The 18,030-nt window shown below is 41.9% G+C and overlaps 1 pseudogene across 2 annotated transcripts; it reads left to right on the top strand.

Annotated features, from left to right (window-relative positions):
• The first annotated feature begins 1,934 nt into the window (after positions 1–1,934).
• LOC149226107 (putative UDP-glucosyl transferase 73B6 pseudogene) lies at positions 1,935–7,574 on the top strand (annotated as a pseudogene). Of its 2 annotated transcripts, none has more exons than XR_016247718.1 (2): positions 1,935–3,737; positions 7,290–7,574. The product of XR_016247718.1 is annotated as a putative UDP-glucosyl transferase 73B6 pseudogene, transcript variant X2 (transcript). The 2 variants fall into 2 exon arrangements; XR_016247717.1 differs by having other exon boundaries at positions 1,936–3,823.
• The last annotated feature ends 10,456 nt before the right edge of the window (positions 7,575–18,030 follow it).

The raw sequence follows: 18,030 nt of genomic DNA, 5'->3' as shown, positions 1-18,030 counted from the left end.
GTGTGTTGTTTGCATCTGAAATGCAAGTAAGACACAGCAGAAGTATGATTGTAATTAATGAAGGGGAGCACGCAGCAGCGCGAAGAAAAGCTTTCCCATGGTGAAGAAGGGAAGCACGCATTAGTGCACAAGTAAAAAATTCTCACACAACAGTGTGAATGTGAGAAAGGAAAGGCACAGCAACGCACATGTGATTTTTTTATTGACGCACAGCAATGCAGAGTTTGTAAAGAAATGTAAGAGCAGTGCAGGTGTAGACGCAGTAGCGTGGAGCAGACACAGCAGTGTGGGGTAGATGCAGCAAAGAAGATGGCACAACAGTGTAGCAGAGAATATGCAGCAGCATAAAAGAACATTGTAATGAACTTGCACACACAGCAGTGCAATGATTGTTTGTTTTGGAACTGCATTTGAAGCAGTCATTTGGTGAAACCCTCTGTTAAAGAGGAAGGTGCTTTTCAGCACATTGTCAAGGTAAATCCCTCTATCAAGAGGATGATGCTTTTCAGCATAGTCATTAGTGAATCCCTCTGTTGAGAGGAAGATGCTTTTTAGCATTGTTTGGTAAATCCCTCTGTTAAGAGGAAGATGTTTTTATAACAGGTGAATCCCTCTATCATGAGGAAGGTGCTCTTCAGCACATTGTAATGGTGAATCCCTCTGTCATGAGGAAGGTGCTCTTAAGCACAGTTTCAGGTGAATCCCTCTATTAAGAGGAAGACAACTTTGTTTGTTTGTGAACTGCATCAGAAGCAGTTGGTGAATCCCTCTATGTGAGGATGATGTTTGGGTAAGATTGAATGCCCAGCAGTTGAAATTAAAGGGGAGTGTTGGAATATTAATTCCAACTGCACAGCGGCAGGCGGACGTGGGCAGCCAACTCAGCCAGCACGCTGCACCCGAAACCGCCAGAACGAAACCACCCTCTTGTTCGCACCGCCTTTGGCAAAAGGCTGTATCCGCCAGAGGGGCTCCGAACACATTCACTTGCCTCCACGCGTCCCATGTACGAGCACCGAAAAACCACTTTCCCCGGACGGTAAAAGTCGTGTGGTTTGCGGAAGAGTGGTGTGCGAATTGTGTTGGATCGGGTCTGCAGGCTCAGATCTCCGAGAAGCTACGCAGACTTTATCGACTGGGCTCGATGCACTGTGGTGGCGACACGTGGCACCGGCCCGCGTCAAATCAAGAATTTACGTGGAGTGTTTGTCTATTTGCGTTGACCGCCGTAGTGGAATCAATGGTCTTTAATGTGTCTTCGTAGATATTAGGTGGAGGCGTTAATTTTAGTCATGGGCATATGTTTAATATGGTGATGGGCACACGTCCCATTTTTATATATGTTTTTATATATCGCCATGTAAGCCTGCGTGTGGTAGTTGTAATAATGTGTAGTGAGACTGCGCATGAGGTGAATTAGTTTTTATTGTGATGTATGGTGTGCATTGAGGCTGCGCACGGTGTCTGCGTGTGGAGTTCTTTTTGTAGTTTTGTGTAATGGTGACTGCACACGATGTGTGTGTGATTTTTTTTGTATGTGTGTTGTTCATGAAGAACAGAGGTGTGCCTGCGCGCCGGGTGTATTGTTCTTATGAGAACAATGTAAAGAATGTGTTGAGGCTGCGCAGCAGTATTGCTCAGGGAACAAAGAACAGAGCACAATGAAGCCTGCGCACAGAGATTGAATGGGGAACAAGAGAAGAACGCACAGCAGTGCAAGGAAAAAGAAAACAGAGGAGCATTGTAATGGTGGTTTGCCATTGTAAGACACAGGAACACCATGAAAGTTTTTTTTAATACCCACAGCAGTGGAAGAACGAGAAGAACAGAGACAGAGTCTGTCTTGTAAATCCCTCTCTGTGCAGAGGATGAAATTTGTAACAGTTTTTGTTTTTAAGCAATAGAAATGTTTTTATGGCTGTGTAATGGACTGTTATTAGCAAATTTGTTTAAAAAGGCTTCCCTGTGCAAAGATCCTAGAACAGTGGAAACAGAGCAGTGGCTCTGTGGTGTCTGTGGTGTTAATGTTTGTTTGGTTTTGGTATTTTCCCATGTAAAAATGCCCAACAAAATGTATTCTGTTTTTAAAAGAACTCTGCTCGCATCTTCAAATTCTTGAAATAAATAAAGGTCCCGATCACCTGCAATTTTCAAGGAAATTCAGCTAGTGTATTAATTGTTGTTTTTTTGGCAGTGGAGGTGTAAGGATTGATTATGAAAGAAAGCAAACCTCATGTGGTTGCCGTTCCATTCATGGGGCAGGGCCATCTCATTCCATTCATGGAACTGGCCAAGCTTCTCGCCTCACACGGCCTCGCCGTTTCATATATAACGACTCCCGGGAACGCCAAACGGCTCGAGCCCCAGGTCCAGGGTTCGAATCTGGACATCCGGCTGGTCTCTCTACCAATGCCTTCCATCGAGGGAGTGCCCCCGGGAATCGAAAGCTCCGACAACGTTCCCTATCATGTCTGCCAGAAACTTATCATTTCGTCCCACAAGCTAGCCGAGCCGCTGGAAGAATGGCTGGAGCAGCAAATGAATGCCGAGGAGTCTCCCCATTATTCTTCTGCAATCTCATGCATCATTGGCGACATGACTACAAAATGGATTCACCGCACCGGCGAAAAGTTCGGGATCCCCATCGTGGTTTTCCAGACGGCGGGGGCGTTCGCCTGGTCGATCATGCACTCCAGGCTTAACCACATGCCGCAGAAAAGCGTGGAGGGAGGCGACGAGTTTTTTCATGTCCCCGGACTGAGCTTCGATGTCAAGTTGCGCAAATCGGACATGGCTCCGGCACTGCAGGATCCCAATTTTTTTCACCGGCGGGCTGACCTGACGGAGTCCATTAACCGGAGCATGGAGGGTCACGCCATCTTGATTAACACGTTTTACGAGCTCGATTTCGTGGGGATCGATCACCTCAAGAACTTGACCGGGAGACCGGTGTGGAGCATAGGTCCTATACTCTCTCCCGCTCTTTTCGACGATACGGTGATCGATCCAAGAACTATTAACCGCCGGGGAAAGGCGGCGGATATCGATGAGGAGGAATGCTTGCGATGGCTGGATTCTCGGCCTTCGCAATCCGTGGTGTTTGTGTGTTTGGGGAGCCAATTTATTCTGAACGACAAGCAAATCTGTGCGTTGGCTACGGGCTTAGAGGCCAGCGGGCAGGCTTTCGTGTGGGCCATTAAACTCCCTCAGGCTGACCCCAAACCCAAAGCGAATGAAGTGGGTTTGCCGGAAGGATTCGAAGAGAGAACCCGAGATAGAGGGCTAATTATTTGGGGGTGGGCGCCTCAGCTCCTTATTATCTCTCATCCTTCCATCGGTGCATTTCTCAATCACTGCGGATGGAACTCTGCGCTGGAGAGCTTGAGCATGGGAATCCCCGTGATCACCTGGCCCATGTTCGCAGATCAGCCATATAACTCAAAGCTTCTGGAAGAACACATGGGGGTAGCCATACGGATATGTGAAGGAATGAACAGTGTGCCAGATGAAGAGGAAGTGAGAAGGGCAGTTACCATGCTTTTGGCGGAGGAAGAAGGCAAAACCATGCGAAGGAAAGCTCAAGAACTGAGAAAGCATGCTAAAATGGCTGTGAACAAAGAGGGGTCTTCATTTACTGACTTGCAGGCCTTTGTTCGTGACATGCAGCAGCTGCACCAGGATCGCGTTGCGATGGATTCTGAAGGATTTTGAAGGGAAATGTGCATTCTGCAGCTCTGGTAAAATGATCTCCTTGGGATCTTAGTGTATCTTTTTATCCATTGGGAGAGATTGTTGGACTCCTCAGAAGCTGATTAATTTAAATGTAAGTCTACTAAAGTATTTTTATTTACTCAGCGCGAGGGTTAGTTTAATGGGTTTAGTTTGTGTTTTTTAAGCCAAAAATAACTATCCTTTTTTAGGGATACAAAAGATGATTACATGTGCAGAGATCTGAAAGCTTCAGTCCTAAATACTAACCAGCATACAAAAACAAAAAAGACAGTGCTCTAAAATAAATTGCATAGAAATGTGTATGTGCAAAGAAAACAGAGCATGTGAATGTCAAAGAATCCACCATACTTTCAGGGGATTTCCCAGCTATTGTCTATCTAAGTAAGGCCGCAGAGAGGCATCCAAGTACAAAAGACAATGAGCAGTGTAACAACGCATATACACCTATGTCCAAGAATCCGCCAGCCCACCAGAGTAGGATGCAGAGTACCTTTCAGTCTTAAACTAGCAATTGTCCCAAAAGGTACAAAGAGAGGTTGATAGGATTATTAAATTGGAATTGTAAAATTTAGTTACAGAATGAAATCTCATCTATGAGGAGCTTTGGGGGCCTATAGATTACAAGAGAATAGCAGAAATTTTTCACTAAACATGTTAATAGCGTACTGATCATCTTGGTGGTTGGAGACAGAACTGGTGTTGAAGCTCTCTTTCCTCACAAACCCCCAGCGGGGGCTTTCTTGTCATAATTCTGAGTACAAAATTTGACTGTCACTTTTTGCATTTTTCTAATTATATACATTGTTTGAACTCCTGTACAAAATTTCCCACAGAAGAGAAACAAAAGATATTACAATCATATTGTAAGAGAAACAAAAGATATTACAATCTAATTGTAAGAGAAATGTATCTGGCTACTAACAGATGAAAACCAACATGAAATGATGATTCAAGCACTACAAAGCTAAATCTTAGTTTTCAAAATACATTCTGTATTAACTGCATGTGGGCATCAGACTGTTTTTGAAGTTTGGCACTTTAATCAAGTCAATTTCTGCAGATCAAGTGGCTATTAATATAAAGTCATTCATATCACACTAGTTACAGTAGGTTGAAAACAAACATATATACCAAAAGAAGAAGGGAAGAATATAGTGCACTCCTAAATCCACATGTACTGATCCCAGCACTCCGTTGAGCTAAACATTTCAACCCACATCCTACAATAAATAAAACGCTTGACACAATCCCCACACAAAGTATCAAGTTCTTCGTCTCCTCTAATAGCGAGGTGCAAATGCCTTGGGGTGATACGTTTAACCTTGAGATTTTTACTGGCATTTCCGGCAAGTTCTAAAACCTTTGCAGTGAGATACTCCAGAATGGCTGCAGAATAAACAGCTGCAGTTGCTCCCACTCTTCTATTTGCAGATACTTGAGACTTTAACAGACGGTGGATCCGTCCCACAGGAAATTGCAATAAGAATAAACAGTTTAGTCCACCTATTACAGTAATCTTATGGAGTTCTTGCTCACAGGAATTCTGAACTGTTCCAAAGCTTCAATGAATATGTTTCTCCCGGGAAGAAAGAAGCTAGAATTACTTCAGTTGAATCAAGATTTTGACAAGAAAATTTTTAGAAAATAAATAGATACAACTGTAAGTCAAACAACCAAAAACAGTCCCAGAGAGCTCAACATAAAACAGAGTCTCACAGAATTACAGGAGTATTTGAACTATTACAAAGCTTCATTGAAGATGTTTCTTTTAAGAAAACAGATTCCTAGAACTACTTCGGTAGCCACTGGAAGAGAAGGAACTTTTGTTGTTCTGCTTATGTGAACCCTTTCTGAAAATTAACGATCTTTCTATGGATCATATTAATTCAAATTGTCTTATGTCAACTATAAAAAAAATTCTCAGTCTATGGCTCCATATCGTCTTTGACTTTTCACAACATTGTGTCTAGTTGAAGCCATGATGCCTTAACCACCTCTCCTTGTGGATCTTCTCTTTGATTATGGAGTAGTATATCATTCAAACACTGCAAATCATAACCTACAGCTATGATTTGCTGTATGGGCTTTTGTGAAGATGGACATTGCAGTTGATAAGAAGAAACATCTTTGTTAAGCCATGGAGAATTAGTATGTAGCTTTGCTTTTCAACTGAAAATACTTAGGCATCGATATGCACACTTTAAAGATATCATAGCCTACAGCTATGATTTGCTGTATGTGCTTCTGTGAAGATGGACATTGCAGTTCATAAGAAGAAACATGTTTGTTAAGCCATGGAGAATTAGTATGTAGCTTTGCTTTTCAACTGAGAATACTTAGGCATCCATATGCACACAGTAAAGATATCATAACCTACAGCTATGATTTGTTGTATGTGCTTTTGTGAAGATGGACATTGCAGTGCATAGGCCAATAATCATTGGGGTTGTAAGTATGCAGTTTTTCTTTATTCAACATTTAACTGTTAAGTTCGAACAATTTTAAGATGTAAACGTTAATGCTGATCAAATCAGTAACCTGATTTTCTGGTTAAAAGCTTTGATCAGATGCAAAAGTTTGTAAGTAGTTTGGTCTTATGAGAGATTTTTTGGTCATGATGATGTGGAAGGTTCGAGACCTGCATAGGCCAATGACCATTGGGGTCGTAAGTATGCAGTTTTTCTTTATTCAACCTTTAACTGTTAAGTTCGAACAATTTTAAGATGTAAACGTTAATGCTGATCAAATCAGTAACCTGAGTTTCTGGTTAAAAGCTCTGACCAGATGCAAAAGTTTGTAAGTAGTTTGGTCTTATGAGAGATTTTTCGGCCATGATGATGCATTCCACAGCCTGTATGTTGAAGTTTCAGAGGGAAGGAAAGATCAAGGTCTAGGGTTACACATTAATGCTGATCAAATCAGTAACTCGATTTTCTGGTTAAACTTCAATTGCTTATACTTTGATCAGATGCAAAAGTTTGTAAGTAGTTTGGTCTTCTTATTTTCGGCCATGTTAATGCAATCCACAGCCTATATGTTGATCAGATGCAAAAGTTTGTAAGTAGTTTGGTCTTCTTTTTCAGCCATGCTAATGCAATCCACAGCCTGTATGTTGAACTGTGAGAGGGAAGGAAAGATCAAGGTCTAGGGTTATATGAAGTTTGTGTGTGGTTTGGTCTTTTTATTTTCGGCCACACTTTATTCATCAAGGTATAGTAGGGTTATATGAAGATGCAAAAGTTTGTAAGTAGTTTGGTCTTCTTATTTCAGCCATGATGATGCAATCCACAGCCTGTATGTTGAAGTGTGAGAAGGAACGAAAGATCAAGGTCTATGCTTATATGAAGTTTATGTTTGGTTTGGTCTTTTTATTTTCAGCCACCCTTTATACATGTAGGGTTATATGGTTATATGAATATTGTGTGTGGTTTGGTCTTTTTATTTTCAGCCACCCTTTATTCATCAAATCAGGAACATGATTTTCTGGTTTAACTTCACTTAATTATACTTTGATCAGATGCAAAAGTTTGTAAGTGGTTTGGTTTTCTTATTTTCAGCCATGATGATGCAATTCCACAACCTGTATGTTGAAGTGTGAGAGGGAAGAAAAGATCAAGGTCGCCATGATGATGCAATTCCACAGCCTGTATGTTGAAGTGTGAGAGGGAAGAAAAGATCAAGGTCGCCATGATGATGCAATTCCACAGCCTGTATGTTGAAGTGTGAGAGGGAAGAAAAGATCAAGGTCTAGGGTTATAAATTATATTTTCTATTACAGTCATGGGCTATGACTATAGGGTTATAAATTCTATTTTCTATTACAGTCATGGGCTATGACTATAGTGAGTTTTTGGTTGTGCTAGAAAAAGCAACCCCAAAAGCTGAAAACTGAATGCTAGGAAAAAAAATTAAGAATACTGTTAGGTGCTTGCATGCAATGGCCCAAATTTGTTTTCAAATTGAAATAGCTGTCTTATGGATATTTTATATAAAATTGCAGTAGTGAATATTTACGATGGTTAATCATATAAGTATTATCATGTTTTTGTTATTTGAACTAAATTGTAATAAAAATTAACAAAAACAAAGATAATATTCAAATCATGATAAAAAATAAATATAAAATGTAATATAAATGACAGTTTTAATAAGAAAGTATTACCATTATAAAAAAAATTTAAATGTAATATAAATGGCAATTTTAAGAAGAAAACATTATCATTATAAAAAATTGCTTGATAGATAGGACTGGAAGTTAAATTTACATACCCATTATAACTTGTATATATATACTGATTGTAACTTGTATATTTGATGAGTAGAGTGCAGGTCAAATTTATGAACTGGTTGCAACTTCTATATTTTGCTAAGATTTATATGAGAGCTTTTAACCTTTGTCATTGTCAGCAGAGTTGAGAGATTTTGGAAATGAAGCGCTTTCTGACCTGGCTCTCCCTTCTAAGCTTTTTCAAAATTTGGAAGATGGAAACAAGTATAAGAGTTTGACAGAATTCATCTTCAAAACTAACGGTCAAGAAAGGAAGAGGATTTGAAATCCTCAACAGAATTCATCTTCAAAACTAACTGTGAAGAAAGGAAGAGGAAAAGGTTCTAATGATACAGGACCAGGGGAAAGGAAAAGGGAGGGAGAAATACATACGAGCTATCACCCACCATTGAATATCTATTATGTCCATAGTTTATCCTGTATGGTATCTTTATAAAAAGACACAGAATGACCATTCGACAAACAGTTTGTGGATAATGTGTCAAAGATATTCTCGACGTTTGTTTGTATTATATCTTGTCTGTATTCTTTACAAAACGTGCACTTGAACAACACAAGCTAACCGGACATAATGTAAATTGCATACAAGCTATCACCCACCATTGAATCTTCGTTACATAAAATCCATAGTTTATTCTGTATCGCAAGTTTAGAGAGAAACAGAGTCATCCTAAATTTCATCACCAATGACCATACTATGTGGCAACAGTATCCTTTATTCTGTATTCCTATTTAGACTAAATAACAAAGTCACCCTACAAAGTATCAGCATTGACAACCTTCTCCACACCTCTCGTGGACGATGTAGCAACAATATCCCTTCATTATTCTGTATCCATATTTAAAAAAAAACAGTCACCTTACAAAGTTTCAGCATTGACCATTCTCCATACAACTGTTAGATGATATGACAGCAACATCCCTTCTACTTTTTTGTATCATATGACCATTCTCCATACAACTGTTAGATGATATGACAGCAACATCCCTTCCACTTTTTTGTATCATATCTTGTCTGTGCTGTTACTTATATGGCCCAATCGAAATGTTCTGATAACTAATATTCCAGAGTGAATATGACTGGGAGATTTAGCTTGCCTTAATTGATACTTTTACTTGGAATGGGAATTATCTAGCGGGCATCCATGCCGTTTCCTTACTGTTCCCTTTATCTGGCTGAATTTCATGTAACCATATAAAAAGTTCCATGTTAAACCACCTATCTGCACAGGGCATGCACAAGGCATGTTGTTGAAGGAAAGTTTTAGTCCTGACATACAATAAATTCAAATCAAATCAAATAAAAATGAATGTGACTCATAGCATAAGTTGTTGAAGAGAAGTCATGTTGCACAAGTAATGTTGTTGATGGAAAGTCATGTTGCACAAGTTATGTTGTTGAAGGAAGTTCTTAGCTCTGAAGTACAATAACTCCAAATAAAATGAAAATGAAAGTGACAGCGTTTTTTTGGTATGCCAGAGCAATTTGTCTTTTGATCTGTATGCCAGCCATTTGCCTTCTGTATAATTAATCATTCAAATAATCTGTAAACATGGATCCTCAGAATAAAAAGATTCACTTGTCCAAGAAATTCAGCTGGTAATGTCACCAGTGTTTGAGGTGATATTTGAAATACTATATGATTGGAAGTACAATTTTCATATAGTACCATTGTTCTAGTAGTAAATGGAAGCAATTATTAGGTAAGTCTGCAGAACATAGAAAAGATCAAGAAGACATTTTACAGGAAAGCATGACAATAAGCAGAGGGGTACCAATACCATATAAAACCTTTAATAGAGCACCAAGAACATGTCTTTGAAGGCATAAAAGTTGTATTAAAGCAAGTGAAACATTTACCATTGATGAGTGAACTGAACATTAGGAGCATGACTGTTGCATTTCACTTTAACATATGGTCTACACATAGAGATGTGTTTGGTAGGTTATAACTAAACATATATACAATGAAAGTATTCGTTGGCTTCTAAACATATGTACAATAAAAGCATTCTATCACATATAGATGTAATTGACAATGAGCAGCTAATCATATATGCATGATGGGCCATGGCATCGGCAACACCAATTAGTGTTTATTGTGGTGCCAAATTGTGCGAGTTGTTCCTGCAATTGATGCCGCATTTGCCTGTGTGCATCTCTTTCATAAATGTGAATTGTTAGCTTAAGTATTTTTCTTATTTTCTTTAACAACTCAATGGCTGGGCGCAAATGATAAAGCGACAATGATCGCTGTGGCAAGATCCTTGTCTGCATATCTTGTAAGGTAAGTACCTATTGCTGAATTTCTTCGCACACGCATACAACATTCATAGGTAGCCTGTATACATACCTGTTACCATCCAGAAAGGAAACATTGTAAGTGACAATGGATATGTTTGAAAATTTCGTTTGAAATATATAAAATAAAGTAAACGATTCCAACAAGTATAAAATCATATGAAAGTAAATGTAATAGCAAACAAATGTATGTGAAAGTTTGTTATGTAGTGAGTGGTGTTTACCATGTGTGTAATTTTGGATAGGTAGGATAGGTAGGATAGGTAGGCCCTAAATATAAGTGTTTTTCTTTAGTTTAATAACCATTTTGGGGAAAAGAAAGCATCTTCTAGTACAAAATTTTTTGGAAAATAAATGTCTTCAGCTAAAAAGGTGTGCACCAAAATATGCAGAATCCGGTGAAGGGTTTGGATTAGTTTATCTTGATTGCAGATTGCAGCCCATTTCTTGTTGTAATGGATTAAAATCTTTTCATTAATGGAACAGCTAAAGCTATATCATCTAGCCATGAAATGTCTGCCTAAAACTATATATTTCTTGTACTCAAAGGGTATCTGATAAAGCATCCATTTAATAACGGATCAGTGCAGACTTGCAGTAATTTTGCCTAAATTTTGTACTCAAAGGGTATCCGATAGAGCATCCATTTAATAACGGATCATTGCAGACTTGCAGTAATTTTGTCATAAGGCTGTCAAAAAGCATCCATTATATTAACGAAGCATTGCAGACTTGCAGTAATTCTGTCATAAGGCTGTCATCTACGCAACTCAAGAGGGCATCCTTCTTACAGCTTATATTAGAATAACTAATCAGCTAGTGTATCCCTACTGAAGGAACACCATCCATCAGTGGACAATCGTGCAGTGTATAAAGAAAAAGGTTGAGAGAAGAATAGAAAGAACCTAATTGTAAAAATAAGAGAACTTGCCATCTGATGCCAAGCACACTGTATTCAAGCTATTACCTTAAATCCTTTTTAGTGATAAAAATTAGGTTCAAAATAAGCTCATGGGTTAGATTGAATGGCTGAGTGCTTTGAACTTACAAGTTGGTGGTCTCAGGATCAAGTCCCTGGGCTGGCTACCTTTGTTAATATTAATATTGTGGACCTCACTCAATGTTCCTGAGCGGTTAGATTGCCCAAACTGCAATTGACCAGAATACCCTATATACCATCCTCGGAATGAAGGAATTGTCGCGTGGATTTCGTGGGATATGCATTTCATTGAAAGCACAAAAAGGAAACCAGGTTCAAAACCCCTCAAGGATATGGTACCACATTCATGCCATCGACATTGTTAATTACCTTATCTGTGATTGCTTTTAATCCTGGATTGCAAGAGATAAGTCTATTAATTTGGATTGCAGACATACTGCTGAATTATATATGAGCTAACAGATTTAAGATTTTTGTGGGAACAGTTGTTAGAGTGTAGATTTTTCAGACAATTTTCTACAATATTCATCTTTCAAAAAAGTATCCTTTATTCTGTATTCCTATTTAGACTAAATAACAGATTCACCCTACAAAGTTTCAGCATTAACAACCTTCTCCACACCTCTCGTGGACGATGTAGCAACAATATCCCTTCATTATTTTGTATCCATATTTAAAGAAAAACAGAGTTACCTTACAAAGTTTCAGCATTGACCATTCTCCATACAACTGTTAGATGATATGACAACAACATCCCTTCTACTTTTTTGTATCATATGACCATTCTCCATACAACTGTTAGATGATATGACAACAACATCCCTTCCACTTTTTTGTATCATATCTTGTCTGTGCTGTTACTTATATGGCCCAATCGAAATGTTCTGATAACTAATATTCCAGAGTGAATATGACTGGGAGATTTAGCTTGCCTTAATTGATACTTTTACTTGGAATGGGAATTATCTAGCGGGCATCCATGCCATTTCCTTACTATTCCCTTTATCTGGCTGAATTTCATGTTGATCCGGATTTAAACAGGAACGCAACAAATTACAGAGATAACCATATACACAAAGATGCAGCGGAAATAATACTTCATTTCATTAATGGAAAATACTGAAATATGCTTACAAACAAAAATGGCAATAAACTAGCTAGGGCGATGGTAGCTTATCTCTGAGAAGAGATGTGATGGCTACATGCCTCTGAACTGTGTTACAATGAGGCTCGAAGGCCTATTTATTGTTGAGAAACAATGGAAAAACCCTTAACATTCCAAAACCTAACCCTAGGAGATGAAACGCCAAACTGTGGGCCCCGTTTGGGGGTAAGTTGGTACATCAACTTCCCGGGGTCGTAACTTTGGCATATGATCTCCGTTTGACGCGTACAATAGCTCATTAGAAAGATCTATCCGAGCACTATCATTGTTGGAACGGGCAACACCAGTCCATTCCATGGACTCGTGTTGCCCCGGATTCCCCAAAAAACGTCGTTTAGGGCCTCAAAACGGCTCCGGAAGTTCAGGACCCAAAAAACTGCTAAAAATAGTAAGTTGTGCTACAATTAAGGAAACTGAAAATGCTGAGAAAGACAATGGTGGGGGTCCAGGTGGACTTGGCAGGTGGCCACCAATATCCACCTGGATCATTCCTCCCCCCTTAGGAAGCAATGGTCCCCATTGCGTTGAGCTCCTCCATGAGATGAGGAAACTTCTGCTGAACTTGTTCCCTGGTGAGCCACTTGCCCTGCTGAAGGAGTTGGCCCGCTTTGACAACTCGATACAGTTGGATATTCTGTTGGCGAGTGTTCTTGATCTGTGTGTCCATGATCCGATCAGTTGCAGCTTGTTCCATGCAATCTAGATTTAATTCTGTGGGTTTGAGCTGTTCTGCAATGTCGGATGTGTCTAGCAATGGTGGAAAGTATGGCCGAAGGCGGTCCACATTAAATACTGGGTGCAGGCCAAGGAATGGGGGAATGCTGAGCTCAAATGCATTGTCTCCCATAGCCTTAGTAATGGTGTAAGGACCATATCGGAGTGGTCTCAATTTCCGATAGGCTCCAGTAAGGCGTTCCTTTTGCAAATGCAACCAGACTTTGTCGCCCACCTGAAACTTGTGTGGCACCCGATGTTGATCATATCGCTGCTTGTACTTGGCATTTGATTTCTCAAGAATGTCATGGACCTGCTGGCGAATATGTTGGATGCGCTCAATGAAGCTGGTGGCCTTATCTGTTTCGGACTGGACATGAGCTGAATTCATGTGAGTAGCTGCAAGTGGCATGGCCACATCAATGGGGCATAGTGGCTGGAATCCCAAACCCACCTGAAAAGGGCTATGCCCAGTGGAGCTGTGAAGAGCTCGGTTGTAGCTGTGCTGAACGTAGGGGAGGCTCTCATCCCATGTGCGTGGATGCTTTGAGTTATACATGCGCATAATGTGCACAATCATCCTATTGACAACCTCTGTCTGGCCATCAGTTTGAGGATGGAAGGCTGTGGACTTCGTGAGTTTGGTGTCCAGCATTGACCAGAGACTGGACCAAAAGGTGCTGAGAAACCGACTGTCCCGATCTGAGATGATAGACTGTGGGATCCCAAAGTGCACCCACACTCGTTCAAAGAAGAGTTTAGCAGTGGCTTCTGCTGTGATATTCTTCTTGCAGGCCATCATAATGGCCATCTTTGAGAACCTGTCGACGACCACAAAAACACAGTCATTTCCATGCTTAGTGGAAGGAAGGCCTGACATGTAATCCATGGAGATGGATTCCTAAGGTCGACTAGGGGTAGGCAACGGGGTATAGAGGCCTTGCTTCTTAATGGTCGGTTTGGCAATGGCACAGGCAGTACATGATTGGATGTACTTCCCAACATCCTGTCGAAGATTCGGCCAATAGAAATAGTTTTGCAGTACTGCCACTGTTTTCTCGACCCCGAAATGCCCAGCAGCCCGACTGTAGTGTGCTTCCCAAATCATCTTGGCACGCTCGCTTGAAGGAACACAAAAGTGACCGAGGTGGCATAATAGGGCATCCTGGAGGTGAAAATCTGCAACCTGCCGACCCTCCAAGAGTGTCTGGTATGTGTGGTCGAATTCTGGGTCGCTTTTGTAGAGAAGTGGCCAATCAGAAGTCTCGTGCTCGCAAGAGTTGAGCACGGTGGTTAGCGCCATGATCGGTGGTCGACTGAGGCAATCTGCAACATTATTGGTGCTGCCCTTTTTATACTTGATATTCAAGTGAAACTGTTGCAGGTATGTAGACCACTTCTGATGGCGATCATTCTGCAATTTCCCTTGGGTCTGTATGAACTGCAGAGGTCGGTGGTCTGTGTGGATGACCGTTTCCTTCCCCAAAATGTAATGCTTCCATTGTCGGCAGGCCTATACAATGGAATACATCTCTTTATCATAAGTGGGGTACTTCCGGACTGTGTCTGAAAGTGTTTCACTGTGATATGCCACTGGATGTCCATGTTGAGTAAGGACTGCCCCAATAGCATAGTCAGAGGCATCTGTCTCGACCTCAAATGGTTGTTGTAAATCTGGTAACGCGAGCACTGGTGCCGTGCAGAGGCGATCCTTCAACTCCCTGAATGCCTTCTGTGGAGATTCAGACCAAAAGAATTTTGCTTTCGCCCCGCCCTTGGTGACTTGACTCAAGGGCCAATAAATATGAGAAAATCCCAACACAAACCTGCGGTAGAAGTTGGCAAGACCTAGAAAGCTGCGGAGCTTTGTTAGAGTGGTTGGAGAGGGCCAATCCCGAATGACTTGGACCTTGGCTGGATCGACATGCACCCCCTGTTCATCAATGATGTATCCCAGATACTGAACCTCGGTCATGCCAAAAGTGCATTTCTCCAAATTGGCACATAGCTTGTGTTGCCGCAGTGTTTGGAGAACCTGTCGGATGTGGTGGAGGTGCTCTTCCCAACTCTGGCTGAAGATCAGAATGTCATCCAAGTATACTACTACAAAGGAGTTGGTGAATGGCCGCAAGATGTCATCCATTAGCCTCATAAAGGTTGCAGGAGCATTCGTCAATCCGAAAGGCATGACCAACCATTCGAAGAGGCCCTCCTTGGATTTGAAGGCAGTCTTCCACACATCTGAGGGTTCAATTGGTACCTGGTGATATCCTGACTTCAGATCGATCTTGCTGAAATATTTCGCCCCCTTTAGTTGGTCTAGGAGGTCATCAATCCGCGGGATTGGGTACCTATTACGGACAGTGATCTTGTTCAGCGCCCGATAGTCAATACAGAGTCTCCACGTCCCATCCTTCTTCTGTACCAACACTATCGGGCTCCCACAGGGCGAAGAACTCGGACGGATGTGACCTTTCTGCAGGAGCTCCTGAATCTGCCTCTTGATTTCATTGTTCTCCAGAACGGAGCGCCGATAAATTGGTCCATTGGGTAGCGGCGCACCTGGGGTCAGATCGATGGAGTGCTTGACTTGACAGTGCAGAGGAACCCCTGCCGGGGAGGTGAAGATGTCTTCGTACTCCTCCACAATCTTGTCCATCTGTAGCTGCCATGCAGAGGGACCCCGTTTGGAGGCCGCGGCCACTGTCTTCTTCTTCCCTTGAGGGCGTATCATCAGGAAAACAAATTTCCTGGTTTTGGAAATGATCTTACTGCATTGTTTTGCAGTAATCAAAGAGATGGCGGCAGGTGGTGCTACCTCTGGTATCCTGAACAACTTATTTCCCAATGTAATAATAACAGCACAGGGCCTTGATTCATACACAGCATGTCGCTTCCACAAGTATGGTTGTCCTAGTAATACATCACAAACTTCAAGGGGAGCAACGTCACACAATACCTCATCCGTGAAGGGCTTGATGTTGTATGGAAGGCGACACTGCTGGCTCACGCGAAGATCTCGCCCTTGGTGAAGCCACCCAATGGTGTATGGTTGTGGATGTGCTGTGGTCGGTAAGCCCAACCGCTTCACGACCTCTGCCGAAATGAGGTTCTTTTGACTCCCGCTATCAACAATGAACTGTATCGGGGAGCCCTTTACCCACATCTGGGAGTGGAAGAGACGCTCCTCCTCCTCTGGATCTTCGGGTTCATTTTTCTGGATCTTTGCGGTAGCAACAGTGGCGCTGGGATCCGCATCAATGATCTGCTTCCCTTTTTCATACCCCTTATCGGGTTCTGACTCAGAGTCGGAACATGCATCTGATTCTGAAACCTTTAGCTCAGCCACCAGTGACTGCTTGGCCCGACACTCACTTGTGTTGTGAGTGGAGCTCTTATGGAACTCGCACCATTTTCCAGTGTCCTTTCTCGGCTTCGCGGCGTTGCTCTTTGCTTGCAGCTTCGGCTGGTTGTCTTAGGCTGTCCCGCCTTGGCTTTGTCCTTTGTTCTGTGGTTTAGGGGCACCTTTCCCCTGCTTTGGATTCGCAGATCCAAAGTCTCGCTTCTTTTGTTTAAACTTCTGCTCGACCTTGACGGCATACCGGTATGCTGCACCGAGCGAGGGGATGTTTAGGAACTGTATTTCTTCCTGGATGTACTTGTGCAGGCAGCCACGGTATTTGAGTATCAAATGTTGCTCCGAATCCTTGATACCCAACTTTGTGCGAAGGGTATGGAAAAGATTGGTGAACTCCGGCACGTCTTGGTCCCTTCCCTGCCGCAGCGTGGTCCACTTTATGTATTCATCCTCATAGCTTCCGACAGGGTAGTACTGCTCCTTGATGGCATCCCGGAACGAATCCCAGGTGGGTGCGGCTGAAAATAGTGAGCCAGTACTTTCATCCTTCTGCTCGCAGTAGGTTTCCCACCAGTCCTTGACGTGGGGGGCTGCTTTGAGAACAGCAAAAACAATCTTTTCCCGACTCGAAAATTCATGAACAGAAAAATAACCCTCTAGTAGATTTAACCATTTATCTACGGCATCGGCGTCTATCTGACCCTCGAATATGGGGATTTCAAAATTAACTTGTACCTTAAAGGGTGTGGCGTTTCCAGAGGAGCTGCTGGAAGCCGATGCGCCGCTTCTGGATAGCCGCTGAAGGATCTGCGCAAAGCTGTCCATCATCGCGTTCCGTTGTCGCTCGAGCGCTTCTTCGAGCAAGATTTTGATGGGATCTCCTGCCCCCTCGTCTTTCTTCTCGTCCGCCATGGGAGGCCGTCGGGATTTGCGCGGCTGGTCTTGCAAAGGTTCAACCAGTTCAAGCCCTAACTCCTTATATCCCGACCTTGTTGGGGACATGCAAAGAAAAACAGAGAAAAAGCAGACCGCTCTGATACCACTGATCCGGATTTAAACAGGAACGCAACAAATTACAGAGATAACCATATACACAAAGATGCAGCGGAAATAATACTTCATTTCATTAATGGAAAATACTGAAATATGCTTACAAACAAAAATGGCAATAAACTAGCTAGGGCGATGGTAGCTTATCTCTGAGAAGAGATGTGATGGCTACATGCCTCTGAACTGTGTTACAATGAGGCTCGAAGGCCTATTTATTGTTGAGAAACAATGGAAAAACCCTTAACATTCCAAAACCTAACCCTAGGAGATGAAACGCCAAACTGTGGGCCCCGTTTGGGGGTAAGTTGGTACATCAACTTCCCGGGGTCGTAACTTTGGCATATGATCTCCGTTTGACGCGTACAATAGCTCATTAGAAAGATCTATCCGAGCACTATCATTGTTGGAACAGGCAACACGAGTCCATTCCATGGACTCGTGTTGCCCTCGGATTCCCCAAAAAACGTCGTTTAGGGCCTCG

This window comes from Pinus tabuliformis, chromosome J (assembly GCF_031772625.1).
Source record: "Pinus tabuliformis cultivar Carrire ecotype Pingquan chromosome J, CPIR1, whole genome shotgun sequence".
NCBI lineage: Eukaryota > Viridiplantae > Streptophyta > Pinopsida > Pinales > Pinaceae > Pinus > Pinus tabuliformis.
The sequence above is the reverse complement of the archived record's forward strand: the minus strand, read 5'-3'. Positions and strand labels throughout refer to the sequence as shown.